The following is a 15,657-nucleotide window of genomic DNA, read 5'->3' as shown; positions in this document are numbered from 1 at the left end:
AACAAAAAAACAAAAAAACCAAACCAAACCAAACCAAACAAAAACAACCAGTAATGATACAATAGAATACACTTAAGGAAAAGTACTTCAATAACATACTTAAAATGTATGTTATTTATGTAGTAGAACTTTCTCCCATTTATTTTCAGGCTGCAGTTGACTCTGGGTACCTGAGTTCAGAAAGTAAGCATGAAAGCTATTCCTGAGACAGATCCATGGGCATCCAGTCATCTTGACAGACTTGCCTCTCCAGCTCCACCCTCCACACAGAAGCAGTAGGATCAATCAGATCTGTTCAGTGGGCTCTAAGCTGAGGGTCAGTATCTCACCCCTTGGCAGAACTGTCGGTGCTGAGGCCAGAACACATCCCATGGGTAATACTTTCCATGTGGCTTCAGGCATGGATGGCACAGGAGCCGTATCTTGGCTAGTGGTAGCTTCTGAACTTCTACCTGATGAGGCAAAGGCTAATGGGGAAGTGTCTTTTCAGCCTCAACTCCATGAGAAAGGTGTGTCTTGGAGAAGGACAGGGAAGCACATGTAACCATGGCTCACTAGACCTGGTCTCCCTCACATGGCACATCCCAGGGCAGAAAACCAACATGCATTCTAGACATTTGCTTCCTTTTGAATTCTCTATCAAAATTAACTAGATGTAAGCAGGACGCAGTGGTACACATCTTTAATCTCACCACAGGGTAGGCAGAGATGGATGGATCCTAAGTTAGAGGCCAGCCTGGTCTACAGAGTTCCAGGATAGCCAGAGCTACACAGAAACGCTGTCTTGAGAAAAAATAGTTATTAAATGTGTCCAGGGAGTTTTCCAGTGACCTGGGGGGATGTCCAGAAAGGGCAGCTGTCCCAGTTCAGAGCAGTAGGACCCCAAGAGCTCTCCAGCTGACTCAGTCTCAGTTCACAATGATCTTTTTTTATCCCAGGCTGATCTGCACAGATTACTACTATCTTCTTCTCAGAGGAGTGTCCCATTGACCAAGCTCAAAAGCCCCAACCTGGGACAAAGATGCCCTGTGTGGAGGGGAAGATGTGGCTTCTACATACTTTCCAAGAAATCCTAAAAAAAAGAGCCTTCCTGATGGCTAGCGGCTTCTCCTTCCTGGAGAGACCCCTCCGGCAGAACAGAAGAGAAGAAACTGAGGCCAGCGGCAGTGTCTACCGGAAACAACAAAAACTGCACTAATCTTCTTGAGTCAGTCAATTCAGTGGATCAGTATTTAATAATCCAGAAATTTAATAAGTCCCTCTGTTTCAGAATAGCTATTACATGGGGTTTCATTTAATTAATCTCAGCAGGACTTAAGAAGAAATCCTAGGAAGACATGAAAAAGTCCTAAGTCAGAACTGGAAACAAAAGAAACTCGAACTTCTAAGTCAGACATGCATACTACAAGCTGCGGTGGTTTGGCTCTGGGATGTTTCTCAAAGGCCCACCTTGCTCTGTCCTCTGCCCACGGAACTATTAGAAGGTGTAAGAAGTAGGACCTAGTGAGAGGAAGTAGGTCACTGGAGGCACACCCTTGAAGGGGAGATGGAAACCCAGCCCCGACCTTCCTGGCCACCATGAACTGAGCATCTCTGCACAGTCACACTGAGGCGCTCTCTCACAGGCCCCAGCGTGGCAAACATGGTGCTAGCAGGCTCTGCCCTTCCCCTTCCCTCTCCCATTAGATTACATTCCTAAAGCTAGCCCCCAAGATCTATTCCCTTATTTGGCCATTGACTCATTCTTGAGACTAAGCATCAAGGTCCAGCAATCAAAACTCATTTATTTATCTACACTGGCTAACCTGTCCAGTGAGGACTGATCAACTCATCCAAGCACAGATTTCCTTCCCCCTTTTCCCCTTAAAAACCAGTTCTGCAGAGACACCTGCTGCTGCCTTTGCAGAGGCAGCTGACACCCCCCCCACACACACACACCCTCCCGCTGACACTCCCCTCACCCCCTCCCGTTTGTCCCTTCAGGGTAATAAAGTCTCCTTTGTGCAGAGAACTTGGTGTCTGGTTATGTTCGGAGCCGACACTGAGGCACACCCCTTACACACATGCCCACCACCCATGATGCCACACACGGTCCCCACCATGACGCTGTGCCCGGCCACAGGCCCCGACAACAAACCAACTTCTTAAGTGAAGAACCTCAAATAAACGCTTCCTCCTCACAACTTGTTTATCTCAGGCGTTTGCTACAGTCACAAAGAGCCACGAACCTAAGAGGTTTGACCCGTCCACCTGCTAGCATTTGAGCATTGCAATGTGGTAAATTAAAGACGCGACCTTGTAATGTTAGACTATTCTGCCTGTGTGTTTTACCAGAAGGCTTCTAGGTCAGAGCCCATTGAGGGTAAGCACTTTGTATGAAGAGGTCAGATTACAAACAAGGATTAGAAAGAGTTCCTCCTCCTCCAAGATCACTTCTCTGAGAAGAAGCCTGCCGGGCTTTGCGCCCAGCACATTCTTCTGCTCGCTGGAGCCAACCATAAGCCGCACAGACCATCTGCAGGCAGGACAAGCAGGCAGGAGAGTCACCTGTATTGCCTGGGTCACCCACACTCTCACTTCCTGACCCAGCTTCCCTGAGAAGGAAAAATCTAATATGGCTTCCCCCTTTCCTCACTCAGCAACAGGGCTTCCGCAAGAGAGGATGAGCTATTTATCATTCAAGTTCAGCTAAGATTTAGATCGTGGGAGCATGTCCTCTGATAGGCTGATGAGCAGGCCAGCCCAGCTGCATGGGTGCTCTGGGACTGAAGGGACCTGGGGTGGGTGCCTTGGATAACCTGCAGGGTGCCTGGAGAAGGAGTTGCTTTCAGATGGACAGCGTTGCTGCTGTGGCTGCTGCTGGTGAGGAAGAAAAACGGTGTGAGATAGTCAGGTGTCATTAGGAAGCCTGCTGTGTATCAGCTTCCTTCCAGGTTGAAAGCTTCCGTCTTAGAGGGAAACTTCTTTAGAAGTGTATAGTGGTTTGAATGAAAAATGGCCCCCATAGACTCATAGGAACAGGTACTACTTAAAAGAAGTGGCGTTATTGGAGTAGGTGTGGTCTTGTTGGAGGAGGTGTTTCTCTAGGGGTGAAGCTTTGATGTTTCAAATGATCAAACTAGGACCAGTGTCTGTTGGTCTCTGCCCTCCCCTCTCTGCTGCCTGACAATCCAGATGCAGAACTCTCAGCTCCTTCTCCAGCACCATGTCTGCCTGCTCGCTGCCATGCTTCCCACAAAGATGATAATGGACTAAACTCTGAACTATAAGCTAGCACCAAAAAAGTGTTTTCCTTTATAAGAGTTGCCTGACAGTAAAACCCTAACCAAGACAGAGTTTTAGTAAAGGGAAAGTAAAACAACAAGATTTTTAGGACAGGATGTTTACAAGGGAGTGAAACAAAAGGATGTTCCAGGGAGAGGGAGAATACTCTATTCTAAAGGGAAGATTCTTTTTTTTTTTTTTTTTCGGTTTTTCAAGACAGCATTTCTCTGTATAGCCCTGGCTGTCCTGGAACTCACTCTGTAGACCAGGATGGCCTCGAACTCAGAAATCCACCTGCTTCTGCCTCCCAAGTGCTGGGATTAAAGGCGTGTGCCACCACCGCCGGGCTTAAAGGGAAGATTCTTAAGACAAGAAGTCAAAAAACACAAAGATTGGTTCAGGAAGTCCCTGAAACTGACCAGCTTCACTAGTCTCCTCCCTCATCAAGAATATACAAGCAGTAAGGACTCTTGACTGTGACTCTCAAGACAAGTACATCGGACTGGAAGAAATAGAGGCCACCTAAGCACCCTTGAAAAGAACAGTTTAGCTGCTTGGAAGACGCTCAGACAAACTGAGCCCCCTAGACAGGACACTCTCTCTCCCACTGACCTGCTTACCGTCGTGCAGTATGTTCCAGGTGCCCAGCTTTCTGAGCTGCCACCCACGTTGGAGTAGGCTTTGGTGACACAACTAACTTTAAGTCATTTCTGCTCCTGTAAGTAGCCCCAATAAAAACTCATGGTGTCCATACTTTGGTTCCCTATATGGGGAGGGTAAATAGACATTTGTTCAAGTCTCCCTAGGACGTTGACACGCAATACTTGACAATGGGCAGTACCATTGCTATGAGATGACAGAGTACCATGGTAAAAAACTAGGTTGCATGGTATATACTGTATTATAGCGTGGCCTGCCATCTCCCAGAGCCATGGTGAATAAAACATCACAAAGTCAGATCAAGCTCGAGAGAAATGATGCAATCCAGAGAGCAGCAACAGGCTATACAACTACTGGCTGGTACATCATCTGTCATGTACTAACATGGCAACCAACAATGGGCCACATACATGATGGGGATTTCATAAAAATTCTACCACCTGTGATCCCAGCCACCTAGCTTTGTGTAAGTACACTCTGACATTTCCAAAACAGTATTGTCCGAGGACAGAGTACTCACCCTTTTTTTTTTTTCATATCCTTATCACACCTACCCACTGCTCGAATGTTCTAAAGAAGTTTCAACGGTGGTTATGCAGAATTCCACTGCCAAAATGACAGCGTGCCCGGGAACCTGAGACCATGTGCAGGGGAGCTGACATGGCTGGTAGCTCACTCCTGAGCACTCTGGAAGCAGCAGAGCCCATCTTTCTAGATGGGTGTACCATCACGGTCCCCATCCACACCTCCCTGGGACAGAGACCACGGCCAAGCCTGGGACCAAGACATCATAAGGGAGAGAAGCCTGTCCCATAGTCGTGACAGTTCAAGGACACAGAGAAGCTCTAACACCAAGGTTCAGTTCACCCTGGTAAAACAAGAAGGGCTGGGCGCTGGCCCTGGGGATTTCAGGTTTGTTTCAGGAAAGTAAAAGCAGAAAAAAGCACAGAAAGCTGGTGAGCAGCTCTCAACAGCAGGCTTTGAAAGAGCAGTGCACTTATTCTTTCTGGTATGAGTTTCATCACTTGTGGTTCTTCAGCATTAACATTTAATCTTTCTCATCAAAATATATAAACTCGCTTTGAATACAACTAAACCTTCACTAAATATTAATACATCCTGTACTGTTCAGATGAGCACTGAGAGGATGTTATTTCAGACGGATCCACGAACATTTAAGCAACTGCCTTTCCTTTGAAGGCCTGCTTTCTAAGCCCCATTCAAGCTGTGGGCAAGGTCTCTGATAGGGCTAAATCCACACAATGGCAGCTAGTCTTTACCGTCATACTGAGTGGCCTGTGTGCTGGCTATACAAAAGTTTCCCTCTCACTTAGTAATTGGGCAGCCGAACAAATACAGTGAATCAATTCTTCCCAGTTGCAACCCGCATTTAAATATGTGAGGTCAGTCTAAGAGTAAACGCCCAGGATTTGCAGCCCTGCGCTGCCCAGCAAAATAAAACTAACACCATCCTCTAACTTTTCCACAGAAAGAACAAATCATGAACAGGATATGAGTTCACAAACTTCTCCCTTATATAATTAGTCTCACCACATAGCCAGGGCTAATTCAGCACCAAAATAAACTTGGAGCAGGCAGTTCACCCCAGGTTTCCTTCTGAGGGCATTATGCTTGCTGTGGGCCACTTGCTCAAACCTTAGTGTCTTAGGTCAACTTAGCTTTAATAACTTGTCAGGATATTTCTTCTACTTGCCAGGATATTTTAGGATAATTGTTGCATGGGATTTGATTTAATTAATCTCAGCAGGGTTCAAAGAAAGCCCACAAGGGCAACATGAAAAATGTCCTTCAGATGTTCTATTATTAAAAGTCGAATAATCATGTTACCATATAAGACAAGTGCAGAGAATGCCGCCATTGCAAACCTAAACCTAAATAAAGGGAAATGGCTTACCCAGTAAAGGCTAAGCCAGATGACCCAAGTTTGGTCCCTGGAACCCACACGTTGGAAGGAGAGAACCAACTCCACAAAGTTGCCCTCTGGCCTTTACATGTTCGAGGTAAGCGCACGCGTGCACATGCACACACACACACACACACACACACACACACACACACACACACACGCCCCTAAAGAAATCACTAGTGTGCCTCAAGGCAGTGGTGGTGCATGCCTTTAATCCCAGCACTGGAGAGGCAAAGGTAGGAGGATCTCTGAGTTCAAGGCCAGCCTGGTCTGCAGAGGGAGTTCCAGGACTGCCAGGGCTACCCAGAGAAACCCTGTCTCAAACACTAAGAGAGAGAGAGAGTCTGGGTGGGGGCCGAGGGGGTGCTGATGTGGAGCTCAGAGGTGGAGCACTTGCACAGCACGTATGACTAAACCCTGGCTTCCACATTCACTACCTAAAACAAAAACCAAACAAACAAAAAACCCAAGGCTGGAGAGATGGCTCAATTGTTAAGAGTACTTATTGCTCTTGCAGAGGACCCAGGTTTGGTTCCCAACACCCACATGGTGGCTCACAACTCTCTATAACTCCAGTTCCAGGAGATCTAACACCCTATGTGTATGCACCATTTATACACATGGAGCACAGATACACTTGCAGGCAAAACACCCAAACACATAAAATAAACACATAAATTAATTAACTTAAAAAGAACAAAAGCCTCCTAGTTCAGCAACAGCTGTCCAATGAGGTAAAAGAAGTGAGGTTGGAATGAATGTGCACAGCTGGACAATTTAAAGTTTATACACTCTTTCAAATACACCAAAAACATGTAGTTTGTAACATAATGCCCTTCTCAATCTAGACAACAGACCTGATGCGAAAGAGAGACTAAGTCAGATGGGGTGTGGGAAAATTGACACTGGTCTGGGGCGGTGCAGGCCTAGAGGCACTGGAACACTCTCATCAGTTTTTAAGGCACCGATGTTCTCAGTGCACAACAGCATCTTCTAAAGTGTGCCCCTGGGGGAAAGGTTGCAGGAGTAGACCTGGTGAGCCACGGTGTCTCATACTTCCCAATTCTCAGAACACCGCGGAGAACCACAGATCTGCAAACTGTGGGTACTCCATGTGGAGCACAGGACTACTCAGAACCGCAATGGTAACTCACCTCCTGCAGCCTCCTGCCACAAACCATCGGGGGCACTCCCAGACGCATCCTCAAAACTCCCAGAATGCCTAACAACACTCCGAAGCCGACACTCTGCCTACGACAGCAGAGTCCCCCTCCCAAACATGACTGCCTGTGGAATGCTCTGCAACAGTCCAATGCCTAGGTCGTATCTGAAACTAATCACAATTTCAGGTGTGGGAGAGGACAGTAATCAATTTGTTAATGATAGGTAGCTCCAACATACAGCAGAGCTTCTGAACTCTTCAGCTGAGACAGTTGTTAATGTGTACCCAGGAAACTTTTTTCCCCACATTACAGCATTAGGCCCTAATAAAGGTTTTTCCTAAATGGTTTAAAAAAAAAAAAAGTAATGCAATCCCCAGAGTGATAGCTGTTAGAGGTGAGGGCTTTGGGGAATGAATGGTTAAGTCATGAATCAGATTACGGTCCCTATAAAAAGGGCTTCAAGGGAGCTGGAGAAGTGGCCCAGTAAGTGTCTGCCATGCAGGTATGAGGACCTGAGCTCATACCTACAGCACTCATGCAAAAAACAACAGTGTGGTATTGCGCATCTGTAACCCCAGAGCTCAGCAGGGTGAAAAGGACGATCCTGGGGGTTTCTTGGCTTCCAGTCTAGGCAAGTAAATGACCTCTAGGCTAACTGAGATCTTCTCAAGAAAAGCTATATATGTAAATTGTATTTGCAATATATAACATATTTATATAATTTATTATATATCAATATATAATATATCATGTAATAGTTGTATATTGACAGATAATATATAATGTATTATAAATTAACATGTTATATAATATATATCTATGATATATATATATATACATATACATATATGTATATATATAATGAATGAGAGTGCTTGAGGAAGAGACTGGATTCTAGCCTCTACATATATGCATGTGTACACACACACAAAAGAGTAGAGGATTCAGAGAGCCATCTAGCCCCTCCATTTGCCATGATGTGCCATGGGAAGATACATGTCTGTACCATTAGCCCCTTTCATCAGTTCTACCCTGTGAGAATACTACATGAAGTTCTCCAGACACCAAACTTCTGTGCCCTTAACGCCCAGCTTCCTAGGCTTCAGAAAAGAGAGATGTTTCCCTTCTACTACACACACTGCTCATAGCAGCAGAGACTAAGCCAGCTGCTGTCTCAAGCTTTTAGATATGACAACTGAGGCATGGAGAGGTTAACAGCTTCACAGATCAAACAGCTGACAGGCTACAGAGACAGACCATGAGGCCAAGGACTGAAATGCTAAGAAATTCTCCTTTCCTCTGACACCATGTACCACATGCCCCACTCGCCTTCTTGCTTTGTCTTCTCCGAAGACTTTCAGCCTCAAGCAACTCCTGGCCAAGAAACAGAAGCAAAATGGTCCTACTTCCCCAATGGACCTGGATAAAAACTGGTAACAAATTCAGGTCTAATTCCAAGAGAAGACACTGGAGGAGGAGGCGGACTGTGCAAGGATTCACAGACAATGGTTTATGCTGAGCGAGTCACGGTTGTCCATCAATCCTACCACACAGAGCTAAGGTTTCTAACCTCTGGGGACACGATCGTGTTTAAATTAGAGGTCTGATTTTGCTTCTATGTCTTCCATGTGGGCTCATTGGTTTGTTTTATTATAAAGTGTATAGGAGAGAAGGGAGCACGATGAAATATGGACAGCTGCTGAGTTGAAGGAAACCACAGCACCAAAACCACATTTTCACTACATCAGAAAAGGAAACTACCTGGGAAGTCCTGGAATTCAAGCATCCTACAGCCATGGCTATCAGACACCCTCGGCACACAGGAGGCTCATTATCATACAGATAGCCCAGCACTTGCCCAGCATGCACAAGGCCCTGGGTTCCACCCCCAGTATCACAAAAAAGAAAAAGATGAACAAGAAACATACTTTAAAGGTTACTGGCCTGCACTCCCAAGTGTCTACTTAAAAGGTGTGGGGGCAGCCTAAGGACTGTCTAACATGTCCCCACACCTGGATTATGAGTCACAACAATGGTATGCGGCCATAAGAAACAGCCTGTGGGGTCCTGGTTGGCTCCTCTCTGGTCTCTGCTTGCTGCCCTGATGATCCCATCAGCTCTTGCCCTTGCCAACCTGTGCTTCCTCATCTATCTCCAGAGGGCTTTCCCTGGTCTCAGAACTTCACACACGCTCCCATGACCACCATGCCCACGTTCTCATCACTGTTTGACTTTTCACAAGCCCACCTCTCCTGCTGCTACACAAGATGGTGAGCCTCTTCATGAAAACCATCAGATTGGTTAGCATCTATCACATAAACAACACTCAGTACACGCTAGGTCAACGTGTCCCTGCAAACCAATATGGACATACAACTGCATGTGCCTGTGACAGACAGCAGGAGCTATACAAGTCTGATGGCTCTGACCATCGCTGTACCATGCACGGATTAGAAAAAGCTCTTACGTAACAGGGACACTCCATCCCCTTGAAGGGTAGCAACCAAGCACATTTCTAAAGCAGAGATTATTTTTCTTCTGCCACAGAAAAGCCCCAACCCACTCAGATGTGTTTAAAAGTACACATGTAAACTAGGATGCAAAGGTTCCCTTATCTCTAGCACATCCATTGTCTGGGCACCAGGGCTTGATCTCTGAACTGTAATGTTAGCACTCCAGTACAACAGACTGACCCATCTGGGTCACTTAGTACAACACCCCCCCTAACCCCACTCCCAAGTAAGCTGTAGTGGAACTCGCTTTGTAGACCAGGCTGGCTTTGAACTCACAAAGATCCATCTACCTCTGCTTCCCGAATGCTGGGTTTAAAAGTGTGTGCCACCACTCTCCAGCTTACTCCAGCACTCTTTAAGGTTTGGGCTGAAGGACTGGGCCCATTTTATCCCAAGCTTCCCATCAAGTGCTGTCTGTCACACAGTAGGTCTGGTCTCACCCTCCCCTTGCATCTGCTTTAGTTGTGGACAACGGCTCTCTTTCCTAGATAAATCTCATGTGCACTAGGCACACATGGCTTGAAATGCTAAGTAGGAGGAACTGAGAAAGAAGAGAGCAGGCGGTTTGGTGGCCTAAGGAAGCTGCTTACAGCTAAGGATCCCTCAAGACTTTCCCCATTCCAAATTCCAGTCTGGCCTTGCCAAGCCAGTCTCGATTCTTTACCAGGGACACCAGGAAACACGCTCTGTCACTCCATTAACAGGGGCTAAGGGGCAAGGCTGGCTAGCCCTTATCTATCCAAGTAGATATACAGACTTCTCTGCAAGCTCATCAATCTTGTAGCTAACTCCCAAGAGGCAAGCATGTGATCTCCAAAATCAGCAGTGTCTGAGCTCCTTGTGTCCCACATAGGCACCGATGGATGTTGCTCCTGAACCGTGCGTGACTGCGTTTTCTGACAAGGAAACCAGGTTCTTAAAGCTGTTCACATCAACAGAGGTGACAGTCTTATGTCTGAGACAATTATGAGTATTATTACCTGTGTCCACCAACATATTCAGATGCCACACTAAATAGCCACAACTATATTGAAAAAGCATTTGCCGAGCTCCGAATTTACCACTCGCCACAGCTCCTTGGGGGCATATCAAGCATCACAGCCTAGCAGAGCCAAAAAGGGATGCAGATTCCTCTGCGTCCTCACGCTCACAGGCCCTGCTTCTTTCTCTTCAGATCAGCAAGCAGAAACCACCGCTCTCCCTTTGTAGAAGGTGCTGAGGTAGCATGCTTGCCCTCACAGATACACAGGAGAATTCATGTGCCTGTAATATGCCAGGCAGTCATGGATTCAAATCTTACGGCTGACAGTGGGGCTCTAGGCATGGCGGCTTCCCTGAACCTCCAGATTCCACTGTGGAGCAGTGAAACCCAGCTGCCACCATCTGAACCACAGAGAATAGACGACATGCACAGATGTTTTCTCCTTTCCTCCCAAGAAGCCCACGGCCACTCCCACATGAAACGTACGTTTTGGTGTACGTTCTGTACTTTGTAATGACGCAATTCTCCCAGGAAAGGGAAGAGGCAGAGCACTCCAGTTACTGACGTTGAAATTCCTACATGCCATGTGGTTTGCCTAGAGAAAGCCGTTCATCCCTGCTGCTCTGAAAAGAATCACTCTTCTAAAACCCCTGAACATATACATATTTCTGTGATGTTTTACCCCAGTTAGGCCATCACATGTCTCAAAGGCAAATATTTTCTTCTTATATCTTTAAGGCTTCATCCCAAAAAAGAAGGAAAACTGCAGGTGATTCTACACAAAATGTGCAGCTCTACTGCTATTTAGCTCAGAAAAAGAAAAAAAAAAGTTGCTCCACACACCAAGCTGTAGGACCAAGCGTCCAAGGACCCGAGTCCTAAGGCCAGTCCTGGGATTCAGTGGCTGCTCTCCAAATTTGTCTCTTTATTTCTGGGCCATGTTTCCTACTGTGTGGATTCTAAGGTCTCTACCAGCTAATAAACTCCATAACTCGAGCAGTCTCCTTCAGTGAACTTGCCTTCTGCTCAAACAAGTGAAGACTAGCCAGGAAATAACCGATCAAGGTTTAAGACTGTAAAATGTAATAGAAATCAAGACTCATGAAGCCACATGGCTCTCGGGAGACCCAAAGGCCCATTGTACTAAAGCGAAACTGAACTCCTGACACAGGAGCCAGTTAGCAATACACTTTTTATGATGTTTTCTTCCCAACGTCCTAGGGTGAAGATGGGAAGCAGGCTGAAGGTACAGATGAAGAGACAGTCAGGCTTTCTGAAAGACATCGGCCATTTGACTTTTCCCCAGGCACTGTCCTACAAGAGTAGGCTCTGTGCCCTAAACTGTTACACACTGCAAAATAAACAAAACATGTCAAATAACAACCTCATTTCCAAAGCTGAATGCCGAGCCTGTCAGAGGTCAAGAAGTCACATGGCCCCATGAGACTTAAGTCAAACAACACAGCCATGACAAACACGACTGTGGCAGGCTTACCTTCTGCGAACACACCCTTCCTCATCTGCAAAAGGGGACAGTGGTGGATCTTCGTGTACAGAGACTGGAGGAAGACTTTAAATGAGTATTACTGCTTGGAACAGTGTTTGGTAAATGCTGTGTGACCATCACATTAATGTTCACAATGACTTCATTCTAGGACTGCATGTTCAATTCCACTGCAACTGACAGACACAGCGGCAGATGGAGAGGCCTGAGAGCCAGGCGGTGTGCTCCTGTGGAAATGCAGAAGCCTTTCAGACTTTCTAGAAAAAAAAAAAAAAAAAAAAAACTACGTCTGTGAGGTAACTCAGGGCTGACTGGAAAGGAGGAAACTGAGCCAGTAGCGTTCTTGGCCTGTGGGGGGAGGGAGGACCACAAGAGGGATCTAAGACCAAGTGAGCTGGAAAAGCCACCAAAGCCTTGGCAGGCTGTGGCTGGGGAGGAAGCAGGTAAAAAGGCCGGAAAAAAGTGCCCAGTAACACACAGGTCACAAAATAAAGGAAAGGCTCACTAAACGGGTGGGGCGGCAAATTGGGGGCCAAGGAGGTGAGCAGAAAAATAATTAAAACACTGAATGGGAAGCAACCTCCCCAAAGGCTCTAGAGGATGGGGGAGGGGCAGAGAACAAGGTTCAGCCCCACACGGTGGGGGTGCATAATTAACCCGTACCAAGAGAACAATGCGGTGAGGAAGTTTGAAAAGGGGAGAAGGACAGCTAGAGAAAGGGAGCATTTGTTAGGAAAGGTGAAAAAAGAAAACAAGAGTGAGGGGGGAAAAAAGCAAACGGTGAAATTTCTGTGCTTTGAAAGTGGGATCAAAAAAGATGGGCAAAAGACTAGAAGGTCTGGAGAATTTAGAAAACACTAGACAACAGAAATGGAGTGGAAAGGGACAGAAAAAATAGTGGGGGAGGGAGAGGCTCTAAGAAGCCTTGGTAACCAGCGGTGAATAAATTCAAATTACTATTCTACTTATCAATGCCATGATCCCATGCTGGGCAGCGACTATAATAGCTTGGCTCGCTTGTGTTTGCTGTAGGGATTTTTTGTTTTCTTTCACTCGGCGAAGAAATTTGCTCCCACTCTGCAACTTTGCAGTTAAGAAGTGTGGTCCGCCAGCACAAGCCACCTGAATTCCTCTCCTGCTGCAGCCGTTCCATCCCGAGACTGGACAGTATAGCAATTCCCCATATCCTGAACAGATATGGAGCCAAATCAACTCTGCCAACTCACTCTCTATACAAGTGACGATAAAGTCCCCAAGTCTTTTAGACTGTGTCCCAGAAGGGACCTGAGGAGAAACTTGCGTTTCTAATCTGAGTTGCTCCAATTTAAAACGCAACCCCAATCCCCTCCAAGCACGGGTCATGCCCTCCGAGGAAGGAAGCATTCAAGGGGCCGGTGGCGGCCAACCTTTGTCCGTCGTCCTGGCGCAACCCCGCAGCCCGCCCAGCAAGCAGGGAGCGCGGGTAGATAGAGTTTCAGGGTAATCCCTGACGTCCCGGGGGAAAGGCACCAGCTAAAACAGCGCACCGCGCCCTCCCCGGGGGGCGCTGCTGGGCTAGCCCAGAGCTGCCGCTAGCTGGCGGAGCGCTCACGGTGGCGCAACAGGTGAGCAGCCCCGGTCGGTCCCACGAGCCACAAGCAGGAGCTGGCAGCGAGACACCGTCGGGTCACAGAGGCCGTCCTTGGCGCTCAGTTCCTCCGCGATACCCACCCGAGAGCCCGCGCCGGGCAGAGCCTTGCGCCTCTCTAGGTAGCCTCACCTCGGTGGTCCCCACTCCACCGAAGCTCCAAAGCCGGCGTATCCAAGAGGTCCTGCTGCCCAGCCGGCACCAGCAGGGATCGAGCCGCGAGCTCGCCAGGCTCTGCGCGCCGTGGCCTCTGCAGAAAGAGCAGCGCTGATTCCGCCCTCCCGCGCTCAGCCGCCTCCTCCCACGGGCCACGCCTCCTCCCACGGGCCACGCCCCCAGCCCGCTCCCGAAGCCACGCCTCCACACGGCTCACCCGAAGCCACGCCCCCGCCCCCGCTCCTGGGATTCTCGCAGCCCTCCTGGCTCCGCCAGCCTCCTCTTCCAGGGGCCACGCCCCCAGCTCATCTTCCTAGACCCTACCGCTTAGAGGCTTTTTTCCCCCTCGACCAAGCCCCAACCTTGCGGTTCAAGCCCCGAGACCAGGCCCTTGGTCTCAAGCAAGGCTCTCAACTAGCTCACTTCGTGCCCCGCCCCCCACTACCTCCACCTGCGCCACCTCCAGGTTCTGCCTTCGTGCCACTCACTCACTCACTCCAAGTCGTGCCTCCGCCCTTCGGCCCTACTACCCTCTCCAGCCACTCCTCTTTCTTGTTTCATCTTCCCAAAAGATTACTCCCCGTAAGACCCGGACTGTGTCCCACACCTCCCAGTCTCACTGCGGATCACCACAGTCACTCACACACTGGCACCCCACCCCGGTTCTTTCCTGCTCCCTACCTGCCAACACGCTGCCTCTGCCCGGGTGAGAGCTGCTGCGTTGCCTGGGCGACCGCCCGACGCCCACCGTCCCACCTCTTCCTGGGGGGCACTTCTCCGCTTAGGCTCAGGGCTATTCTCTGTGCGGGCTCACCTTTTAAGTCCATGGAAACTCAGCTCGAAGATGCTTTGACCTTCTGTTTTCCCAGATCCTGGACTATGAACTCTCAAAAGAACTCCTACTTTCCTAACTTGGCTCAACAGAGACCGCAGAGGGGAAGCAGCTCTGCAGTGCCAGGATCCATGACACACACACACAACCCTCCCCAAATGCGCTGTGGTTATTTCCGAGGAATTTATAAAACAAGTGCATTCTTTTTAAAACTTGTGGTTCGCTGAGACGATTCCTTTAAACGGCAACAATACGCCAGCATGATTATTCTAAATATTAGAAGCTACTTTATAACCAAAGAACAATCACTGTTGAACAAAAGAACGTGTAAAAGTATACACTGGTAAAAAGTTTAAATTAACTTTTAGATTATTTTACTACAGTAGTATATTTGTTTGGGAATTTCATACAACATATTTTGATAACATTCACCTTCACTTCTACCCCAACTCTTATTTTGTTTCTATGTACATGTGTGTCTGTGTGAGTAAGTGTACTCCATTTGTGTGTGCCTGCCTGTGAAGACCAAAAGAAGGAATCAGATCAGGAGCTGGAGTTACAGGAGGCTGCGAGCCTCCCCATGTGGGTGCTGGGAACCAAGCTGTGGTCTTCAGGAATGGTAAGAACTGGGCTTAACTGCTGGGCCATCTCTCCATCCCTAAATTAATTTTGTGTATGTCTTTAAATACTGAAAACCTCACTATGTAATGGAGAGTCTGTGCTGTTATGCATCTGCGGAGAACCACGGCACACATGCCAAAGGGAACCCCTCATACAGGCTGTGTCCACTGCACACATGCCATACGAACCCCTCATACAGGCTGTGTCCACGCACACATGCCAAAGGGAACCCCTCATACAGGCTGTGTCCAGGCACACATGCCAAAGCGAACCCCTCATACAGGCTGTGTGTTGCTTCCTCATGGTCTACCACTACTGGGTCTTCAGCAGGAGTTTAGTAAGTACTACGATGCTAATGACAACACTGTGGGCGTATCAAAACTCTGTGATTGATTGCCACTCCATATT

General features: G+C 47.8%; 1 protein-coding gene across 3 annotated transcripts in view; it reads right to left on the bottom strand.

Annotated features, from left to right (window-relative positions):
- The window catches only part of Spata13 (spermatogenesis associated 13), a 134,930-nt gene extending 121,017 nt beyond the window's left edge, over window positions 1–13,913 (bottom strand). The window contains exon 1 of one of the 3 annotated variants that reach the window (XM_031361626.1): window positions 13,773–13,913. The gene's annotated coding sequence lies outside the window, so the exon portion shown is untranslated. Of the gene's footprint in view, window positions 1–12,004; window positions 12,032–13,723 lie in introns of those variants that run through there. The other 2 variants (XM_031361627.1, XM_031361628.1) reach the window with 2 other exon arrangements.
- Between the last annotated feature and the right edge of the window lie 1,744 nt (window positions 13,914–15,657).

This window comes from Mastomys coucha, unplaced genomic scaffold, assembly GCF_008632895.1.
Source record: "Mastomys coucha isolate ucsf_1 unplaced genomic scaffold, UCSF_Mcou_1 pScaffold9, whole genome shotgun sequence".
In the NCBI taxonomy this organism is placed as follows: domain Eukaryota; kingdom Metazoa; phylum Chordata; class Mammalia; order Rodentia; family Muridae; genus Mastomys; species Mastomys coucha.
The sequence above is the reverse complement of the archived record's forward strand: the minus strand, read 5'-3'. Positions and strand labels throughout refer to the sequence as shown.